The sequence below is a fragment of the Neovison vison genome, chromosome 11 (genome assembly GCF_020171115.1).
Source record: "Neovison vison isolate M4711 chromosome 11, ASM_NN_V1, whole genome shotgun sequence".
In the NCBI taxonomy this organism is placed as follows: Eukaryota; Metazoa; Chordata; class Mammalia; order Carnivora; family Mustelidae; genus Neogale; species Neogale vison.
The window spans coordinates 89320815-89330659 of record NC_058101.1 but is presented as its reverse complement, the minus strand read 5'-3'; positions in this window follow the sequence as shown (position 1 = coordinate 89330659).

Here is a 9845-nt window from a genome sequence, read left to right as displayed (position 1 = left end):
ATAGTAGATTCTTGAGATTGAAGCATTTGAAGACTTGTGTGTGTTAAAAGCCAATTCCTGCAGGCACTTAACACATTTTAAATGCATCTGGAAACCACTAATTGCTGTGATCCCATTAGAAAATGTAGGCAGTTCAGGTCTGCAAGAAACATGAAACCAGCTTGTCTGAGTTTTATGAGTTTCTATTTAATTGTAACAATAACCAAAAAAAAAAAAAAAAAAAAAAAAGGAAAAAAAATGGGAGGCGAGGTTGTTTGTTAAAATGATCTTAGGATTTGTTTCAGCTATTGGCAAGCTGTCTGTACATAGTGTGGGAGGGTGGCTTTTTTATTTTGTTTTGTTTTCAGCTTGTGACAGCTGTTTAAAAGTCATCTGTTACCACCATGGTAGCCAGTTAGTAGATGAAAGCAAATGCCTTTCAGGACTGTTGTAGGAATTGGACCACCAACTAGTACAGCTATCTTTTAATTATGGAGTATTGCAAAAGTGCCCAGTTTCTTTATATGGCACTCTGGAATTATTACACAGTTCTGCAAATGCATTGAAAAGGCAGGCAAATGAGGTGCTACCTGACAAACTAACTTGCAGTAAGTGCTTATGCTGTAATTTCTGAAAGACTTTTTAAAAATGTATTTAATTCATTCACATAAATTTGTAGAAAAGTTTTTAAAAATGTCTTCAATGCCTTCATTATCCTTAAAGCTACTTTTAAAATAGTGATAATATCACAAAAGATCTGAAATGACACATGGAGTCCTGGAGTGTCAGAGAATCATGGGATTAAGACCTCGGAGAATACTCTGAGTGTTTTGGCACCATCATCTTACAAGAGAAAAAACCAGAAGCTAGAAGAGGACAAGTGATTTGGCTAAGAAATGACTGATCTAGGATTAGATGTCAAGCCAATTGAACTCATAGTCCGTGGTTTTCTACTGTTTTTTTTTTTTTTTTAAATATTCAAACATGATACAGACAAAATTTCAAGTTTGAAATAAGGGAAGATATCATTTTAATACTAAAATATTTTAAAAGTAACATACAAAAATTTTACATTATGAATGAAACTCACAAAAGTATACATCGTTCTTTTTCTTTTTCTTTTTTTTTTTTTTCAGAGAGAGAGAGACAGAGCACGTGTGCTTGAGCATGGGGATAGGTAGAGAGAGAAGGAAGGAGAGAATCTTAAGCAGGCTCCACGCTCATCACAGAGCCCGAGTCAGGGCTTGATCCCAGGACCCCCGAGATAGTGACCTGAGCTGAAATCAAGAGCTGAACACTTAACTGACTGAGCCAAATGCTTCCCAAAACTCATAAAAGTATATTTCTTAGATAAGGACATTGCATCAATTGAACTAAGTAAACAACCCCAAAACAGCATGTGGAGAGGGAAATTTTCAGACTTAGAATTTTACAGTTTAAGATGCACAGATAAAACCTCTGAGGCAGTGGAAACACACAAGACTGGTATCATAAGGTATTATTTACTGAACATTGTATTTCCTTTCTAAATAGCCTTTTCATATGCTGAGATTTTATACTTGTTATTATTCTGTATAGAAGTCAAAATACCGAGTAGTGATAATCAGAAAAGCCAATAGCCAATAGCCAAAAGCCAATATTATAACTTCTAATAGTTTATCCTTTTTTATTGATAGAGATATTTTTCCAACGGAATGGTGACAAAGAAGACAATTAGTAAAGGACACTTGGCAGTTGAAAGACTTTTCTTTCAGGTGAAAACAAATAAAACAAGCCAACCCTAAGGACCCAGGGCGCTTCTTAATACCAGTGCCTCATTTGTTTTAATCACAGAGAAAATGAACAATTTCAGAAGTGTCTTAAGACTTAGCAAATATTCGTGTGCCTCTGAACTTTATCTTACTAATTACAATTCAGGGTGACATGAAACTGTAACAATGAATTCTCCTCAAGTTCTCTCTTCAATAGTTCTTCACTGAGCAAAAGCGCAAAATCAGTCTAAAAGGGAGGGAATGGATTTCCAAAATTTTTATTGGCTGGTGTGGAGACATGAAAATGTGTAGGAACAAAGCCACTACAACAAACTAGCAGACATTGAGTCAGAACTGCCAATTCCAGTAGTACATTGCATTTACCTTGGATTATGGTTCTTATAAAATATGTAATTCAAACCTTTTATCTTGCTAACCATTTTAAGTATTTGAAACAGATTCTAAATGGGACAACCAAGTTAACACAGAACGTTGTGGATTTTTATTATGGCAAATTGTATTTGAATACCAAACAGTAGAAAGATAAAGGAAAGATAGTGTACTTCACCCTTCTTAATTTTAAGATTTAGGATTCAAATCTTAACCAAAAGATTTGCAATTAAAACCATAGATGTTAGAGTACCTGACTGGCTGACAGCACCCTCTAAGGTAAAAGCAAACACATTTCTGTTTCCATCATTTGGTTACTTTCTTTTTCCTCTTCTTCTCCCCCTCCCTTACTCCTCTTTTTCAGGAGGGATTTTTTTTTTTCCCTCTGCTCAAGAAGCAGCTGTTGCTTTCTGTTTAACTTAACCAAAAGATGTCCTGGATTCTTGGATGGATTTCAGTAAATCAGTGAAGATCGTAAGCTGTTTGATTGTTTAAGCAGAAGTTTACACAATCCACAGTTCCAAAATAACAAAACTTTAGAGGATAAATTTACTTTGGGAAGTAAACCAAGTTTTATGAGCTTTTTGCCATTTGTGGTGACAGCTTTTAATACACTTGGATTTCTAAAGTTAGATTCAAGGACTAGGATGTGAGTATTAGAGGTCATAGTCAACTCTGCAAGAATCTGTTTTACAGACCTTGAAAATGTCATGTTAAAAATTACCAAAGAATTCTTCCACCATGGTATAAGTTTTTGTGTTGGTCAAGCCTATGCTATGGCATTGGAATGTATCAAAACATATGTGGAATCAAAGGCCTGAGAGCTCCACTTAAGACAGAAAAACCTTGAAGCTGACAAGGAGTTTTTATCTGTATATAGTGCTCTTTCCTCTGGGACATATAATTTAGAACCTGTAATTCTCACCTAGAAAGTCTGTTTCATTCCAGTATCCACCTGTACTAAAATCGAATGTGAGCCAGATTCAATACATTAAGGATGGAATGTTCTAGGTAAGTACTAAAAACATCATGAAAATCACTATTCTTATATCTCTCTCTATATGATAAAAATAAATATGTTATAAAACCACATGCCTTACACATAAAGGCATACATACTTATACTTACATATAAATGTAATTTTATTGATTTTTTTTTTAGAAATGATGTTTTAGTGTCTAATACATAAAAAAGCTTTCTTATCATTCACATAAGAGACCTATATATAGTGAGTTGATCAAAAAACTATTTAAGGCTGGGAATCATGAAGAATAATATATTAGTATCATATTAATTTATCCTATTTTAAAATACCCAGGTGCACACCAATTGGCAATCTCTCTTTTCCAAGGAGGAGTCTACTGATGGTAATCCACATGGGCTTTCTGGCCCCCAACAAATCCTCTGTGAATTCTAGCTGTGGTTTTTTTTTTACAAGGGAACTAGAATTTTAAGACATTTATGAAGCTCTCTGAAAATAATGCTTTTAGATCTTTATAATATTTGTTCAATCTTTTATATTTGCTTCACCCACATCCAGTTTAAATTTAGCAACTCACGGTTATTGGATGTTTCCAAGGTACTCAAATGAGTTGTTTAGAAACAGCAATTCTTTTATCTTTTTTGTACTCATGTGTCATCAGTTTATATAAATTGTATCTAAAGTGTGTAATTGGAGGAAAAATAAGATTGTCATAAATACTCAGGGGAACAATAAAGGCTGACTCTTGGTGTAACGTCCCACTCAACTTTGAAACAGAAATAAGTGAATGCCCTCAGCTGTAAGCATTCAGCGTGCCTTGAGTGCCAGTCTGTGTGTTTTACAAAGAGAATGGTCAGCATGGTTAATCCATGCTGAGTTGGTTAAGTGGAGGATAGAAAAAGAGCAATAGTTTCAGTCAGGAGTGGGAAAACCCTGCAGGGTCAGGAAACTAACATACATTGGTGGGGCTCGCTGGTAGGACCTGTGAAGAACCAGTTAATGAATGCCCTGCCTAAAGGTTTTAAAATTCCATTTTTTCAAAAACAACAAAGAAAACAAACAAAACACAATTCTCTCTAAAAAATTTCCTCCCTATTTACTTTCCGTAATTACTGAGTGTATTTTTCATAACCTTCTGTCCCTTCCAAAGCATGAGCTTATTTGATGCCAATATGCAGATAATAATGCTAACAGTTTTGAGTTCCTTGTTATTATTAGTAAGAAAGAAATGTGGGGAAAAAAGTGCATCACATTAAACACTTTTTTTCCTCTAGTCCCAATTCCTAAATTACCTAGATTTGAAATCTTAAGGATAACAATTATTTTCTCTAGGTTTCAGTCTTCTTCTGCAGGACCAAGGCCCGATGGGATTATATCTAATATTCCTTGAATTCTGAAATTGTATGACTATCACTGGCAAATAGTTACTGTCACCATGGGATGGTGAACATGATCACTACTGGATCAGAAGTGGATCACTACTGGCAGAAGTGCAGCATGGGTGCTATTGCCTCCATGTGTGGCTCTCCTTCAAGTAGTGAACTGGGGAGCTAAAGGGCCAAAGAAAGTTTTCTTTATGCTTAATGTTCTATTATATTGACTAGTAAGAAATAACTTCAAGCATATAGGTTTTTTTCCAAAGCTTGCAAGCCATTGGCAATGTGTTCCTTCTTACCTGGACCACTGGAATAGCCTCCTAACTGCTGTGCCTCCTTCTCTTGGCTCCCTTCTATCTGCTCTTTACAGTGTAAGCATAGGTTATTTGTTTGTTTGTCTGTTTTTGAAAACATATATCTGACTTTGTCATCTCCCCTTTCTCCACCCCCACAATAAAAGCACATTAATGGTTTTCCATGATAATGACCAAAGTCCTGGTAATAGCTAAGGAGCTCTGCATGTCTTGGATGGGTTACATACTGGATGTAGGAGATGATGGTTGTTGATTGTGTGGGAACACTTCTGGTATTGCAAGATGCTTAACATCTTGCAATATGGTCCCCCAATTATTTTTTTTTAAGATTTTATTTATTTATTTGGTCCCCCAATTATTATGATAACCAAAAATGCTCCCTTCCCCCGCATTGACCCAGAAGCATTTTTCAGCCTCTTCTCTATCACCCATAAGAAAATTTTGTCAGTTTCTTAAGGTGCCATGTTCCCTTCTGCTGTAAACTTCGAAGCAGTTGTTCTTTCTTAGATTGTTCTTCTCTTTAAAGTAAATCTTTCCTGACTTCCCATATTATACAAATTCCTTTAATATGTACTCTTAGAACTATATGTACCTTCCTCATGTAGCAATTATAGTCATAATTTCCCTATTTTGATGTGTGAGTGATTACTTACTAAAGACCATTCTTCTCCACTAGACTGTAAATTCTGTGATTTTATGCCTGTTCTGTTCACAACTGAATATCCAGTACCAAGTACACTGCCTGTAATATATGTGCTAAATGTTCCACAAACATTCAGTTAATGAATTGAAGAATATTAATTATGCCAGCAGTTAGTAGTACATGGAACTGTAACATTTTTTTAAAAGATTTATTTGTTTTAGAAAGAGAGAGAGAAAGAGAGAGAAGGGAGGAGGGGCAGAGGGAAAGAAAAAATCCCAAGTGGTCTCCACACTCAGTGAGGATAGAGCCCAGTTTGGGCCTTGATCTCACAACCCTAAATCATGACCTGAGCCGAAACCAAGAGTCAGACGCTTAACCAACTGAGCTAACCAGGTGCCCCAAGAACTGTAAAATTTTTCTTGAATATAGTTTCCTAATTATACCTCAGCTTTGTCTAAATTATTATTTATACCAGTTTCTATGTTCAAGAAACTAGCCCCACAGATCCCTATCAAGTCATCATATCCCCAAAAATTTTTAAAAAGGAAAAAAAAGAAGGAATTCACTTAGCCTAGAAACAGGAACTATAAAACATTCAGGTGATTATAAAACCAGCCTAAATTTATAAGCAAAAAGCTAAGATTCAATTAAAATACTTCAGATAATTCCTATTCAAAACTAGGCAAATACTCAAGATTTTTTTTTTTTTTAAGATTTTATTTATTTGACAGACAGAGGTCACAAGTAGATAGAGAGGCAGGCAGAGAGAGAGGAGGAAGCAGGCTCCCGCTGAGCAGAAAGCCTGATGCGGGGCTCAATCCCAGGACCCTAGGATCATGACCTGAGCCAAAGGCAGAGACTTTAACCCACTGAGCCACCCAGGCACCCCAATACTCAAGGTTTTTAAGAACCTATGATAATGTCATAAAAATAAGCGTATGTTCTAGGTTTTCATTCATTTATATCTTCTAGCAAGTAAGATTCCTATATCTAACAGATACTTAAGGCCCTTTGAGTGCAGTGTGGAAGAAATTGGAGGAGAGGAAAATACATACCAGTCTCATTTACAGTAATGGCTTGAAGGAAATTAAGAATAAGAAAGATTTTTGGCTACACATCGTTTGGCTAAACCAAAAGAAAGAAATACCCAAAAGAACTGCCGTTTTTTTTTTTTTTCCATTTCATGTTTCTGAGAAAGGTGTCAAATCAGGGGACTTTTATCATCTATTTCCTTCTAAGAAGTCTTTTTGTTTTATAGCAATAAAGTAAAATTCTTTGCCATCACAGATTCTCTATTACTCAATCCTATCAGGCCACCTGCATTACTTCTATATGGAAGACAGACATCTGGAAACTGACACTGGAGAAGTTTCTGAACCAGGAGTCTGGAGACCAAGATTCTGGCACTAGGGCTGTCACTAAACATGCTTGTTCCTGAATAAGGTGTTTATCACCATTTCTGAAGTGAGCCAAGATTGGACATTATAATTGCTAAGAGCCCTTCCGTTACATAGGCGCTATGGAATTGGTCATCCTAGGGTTATATACATTGCAATATCACTCATGCTGCATGTATCTGAGAGATTCACCAAAATACAACCAAAGGCCAATTCTTACCCTATAGAGAGGATTTTGTTTTCTATATAATAGTCTCTCATTCTGCAGCAAGATAAGCATATGTTTACTCTGGGTCTTTATCCAGCTTAGCTTTGGGAACTATTCTTGGAATATGGATTTCTTTTTTTTTTTTTTTTAAAGATTTTATTTATTTATTTGATAGAAGGAGACACAGTGAGAGAGGGAACACAAGCAGGGGGAGTGGGAAAGAAAGAAGCAGGCTTCCTGCTGAGCAGGGAGCCCGATGAGGGGCTCAATCCCAGAACCCTGGGATCATGACCTGAACTGCAGGCAGATGCTTAACGACTGAGCCACCCAGGCGCCCTTGGAATGTGGATTTCTACTGAAGAACTTCACTGAATTCCCTAAATGATGAATTCACCTTTCTTTCTTCTTTTTTTAAGATTTTATTTCTTTATTTATTTGTCAGAGAGGAAGAGAGAGACAGCACACAAGCAGGCAGAGAGGCAGGCAGAGGCGGAGAGAGAAGCAGGCTCCCTGCTGAGCAGAGAGCCCTATGCGGGGCTCCATCCTAGGACCCTGGGATCCTGACCTGAGCTGAAGGCAGCGGCTTAACCCACTGAGCCATCCAGGCGTCCCTGAATTCACCTTTCTTAACATGTATATTGTAAAGAGGATTGGATTTAGTGTCAAATAAGCTTTGGGACTTCTGGCAAATTATTTAAGCACTCTGAGCCCCAATATATCCTTATCTGTGAAGTAGGATAATACTTCCCATCTTCAAAGGGAAGAACATAAGGATTAAATAAGAGATTGGATTTGAAAGCCTTTCTAATTCATTGGCACTACAAGCACATTTGCCTAGAGTTGCCTATTCGGTACTAAAGTAATGATCAAACGATTGCAGTAAGTCTAAATAACAGTGACCACAAAGAAATAGCCTTGGAATTTTAACAGGTGATTATCTCCAGATTAACAAACATACTTAAATAACTATACTCTCTCAAGATGACCCTAGCAAAAATAAGTGAAAGACTTTAATTATAATAAGAATTAATTAATAATTGTTGAGCTCAGCTCTGGGATTTTAGTAAAGGAATTCTGTTGGTAATCAAAAGTTGAGATGAGACTTGACCCCTGAACCCTGGAGTTCAGCTACAGAATCCGTGCTTGGGTTTTTACCTGTGGAATTTAAGATCCTCTCAGACTAATTATATAGTCTTCACCTTAGTCTTATCTTACTGTTAATGTTTATGTTTTTTGATATTTCTTTCTTATTTTTAAAAGATTTTATTTATTTATTTATTTATTTATTTGAGAGAGAGAGAGAGAGAATGAAAGAGAGAGAGCATGAGAGGAGAGAGGTCAGCGGGAGGAGAAGACTCCCTGCCGAGCAGGGAACCCTATGTGTGACTCAATCCTGGGACTCCAGGATCATGACCCGAGCCGAAGGCAGTCACTCAACCAACTGAGCCACCCAGGTGCCCTCTTCCTTGTTTTTAGACGAGCAGCAGGACAATCTCTAATGAGAAAGTCATCTTATTTTTTTGACACATATTTAGGTAGGATGAAATCTGTCTACATTAAACACCTTAAAGTTGAAGTTCTTTCTGCTCATTTTTTCAGTGATAATTCAAATCTAACAGTTTTCATACTGTGCCAGTATTTTATGTTTCTCTCTACAAGAAAAATTCAAAAGGGAAGCACACGCATTTTTCTTTTGTTTAGGTGGAACACCTTTCTTTTTGGCTTAATTCAGTATCCCCAGCTGTTTTGCCTTTTGTAATTCAAAAAATGTAAGTTATCTTCCCAGAAGACTTTTGAATGCCTTCTTCTAGGAAAGAATTTGTGAAAATTGATGATGTATTCTCTAAAGTTGAAGGAGAAAAAGCAAATATGGTGATCTATTAAAGTAGATCTATTAAAGTGATATAATCTGTAAGCATACAATCTATTTTAGAGTCACCAAAACATAACATGTTCTGTTTATCAATATTCATTCACATCAAAAGGAAACATTTCACCATATTTGTAATTTAAGATATAATTTAAAACTGTTAAAGGGATAATTTGCCTTCAAAAGTATTTTATGAATTATGCCGCTTAATATGTTTCTTCTTGCAGAATTTATACAAAAGCATAGAATAATTAACTTTGATTACTTACCATGATGATCTATTAACTGTGTACTAACTGCCCCACTGTGACTATTTCTCGGCCATCCAATTTTTCTACTTTCTTAGATCAATCCAAGGATCCATTTGTTGAAACTGTGCTTTGTGGCCACTAGAATAATTTTCACCCATACGTTTTAATTTTAAAACCGTGGCGATATTAAATCTTGACTGTGTTTTCAAATAGAAGGAGTTTTTTACTCGCACTCTGTGCAATTTCAGTAGAAAGTCATTTTTAATTTTTGCATCTTTCTTAGAGACTTGAGGACATATGTGTATAAAGTACGTTTCTTTTATTCCAAGTCTTTCATACTTCATGAAAACAATATTTGGAAAAGTCAAAACAGTCCCAACTCCAAATAGATGGGAGAACAACTGTGACTCACAGGTTTTCCTCTGAGGGATCCTCATGATCTAATCTGAATGAGGACACTAGGTTTAAAAAATGATAGTTTTTAAAGCGTTAAAAAATAGAGCATAAAAGAGAACTTTTTGAAAGTTAATTAAAACGAGGCCCAAGGTTTTATCCTCAGCAGGAATATTCGGCTGACAGAGAACTTAGGAAGCATCTTTGCTTTCCTCCCCACCCTGACCCCCACTGACCTAATAAAGAGGCCTAACCCCAGTAGAGTCTGACGGTCCGGGGCCAGGGACCTTG